Source organism: Etheostoma spectabile, unplaced genomic scaffold (assembly GCF_008692095.1).
Source record: "Etheostoma spectabile isolate EspeVRDwgs_2016 unplaced genomic scaffold, UIUC_Espe_1.0 scaffold285, whole genome shotgun sequence".
NCBI classification, from domain to species: domain Eukaryota; kingdom Metazoa; phylum Chordata; class Actinopteri; order Perciformes; family Percidae; genus Etheostoma; species Etheostoma spectabile.
This window is the reverse complement of record NW_022605579.1, coordinates 1,115,398-1,115,953: the sequence shown is the minus strand read 5'-3', so window position 1 is coordinate 1,115,953 and position 556 is coordinate 1,115,398. Positions and strand designations below refer to the sequence as shown.

The 556-nt window shown below is 39.6% G+C and overlaps 1 protein-coding gene and 1 long non-coding RNA gene across 2 annotated transcripts in view; both read right to left on the bottom strand.

Annotated features, from left to right (window-relative positions):
• LOC116686018 (uncharacterized) overlaps positions 1-556 on the bottom strand; it is a 13,948-nt gene that overhangs the window by 5,695 nt on the left and 7,697 nt on the right. The window lies entirely within an intron of this gene.
• Positions 1-556, bottom strand: part of LOC116686017 (protein C19orf12 homolog) — a gene marked incomplete at its 5' end in the record, with an annotated part of 5,812 nt that overhangs the window by 4,171 nt on the left and 1,085 nt on the right.

Below are 556 nucleotides of genomic sequence, written 5' to 3'. Positions count from 1 at the left end.
GTCAATGAAAATGAGAATAATGATACAAACATGATCACTCCCTTCAATATTTTGAATATTGCAATCGCAATATAAGTCAAAATAATCGCAATTAGAGATTTTCCTCATCTCTTGCAGCCCTACTTTGGAGTCAAAGAAATGGTGTTTGCCATCACCAGCCAATGCATACATGCTGTATATTTTTTGTCCTGGGAGACCCACATCCCTAAGAACTTGAGTAATACAACATTAGAGAGAATAAACAAAAGATGCATCACCATTGCACACAGCCTACCTTAGCACCTTTAACGCTTAACATTTCTGTGAGTGATTTTTATGTATGTGAGATATAATTGTGTTTGGTTGTTTAAGCTAGTGGATGCCTAAAATTTCCTCAGTATGTATAAAGTAGGCTGGCTACCTACCTACAGTATCTATCTATCTATCTATCTATCTATCTACGGTGTCAGTCAGTAGGAGAGTTCTGTTGGGAACCAGAGAGTCGCTGGTTCAAGTCCCTATACGGACCAAAGTATGGTGGTGTGGACTGGTAGCTGGAGAGGTGCCAGTTCACCTC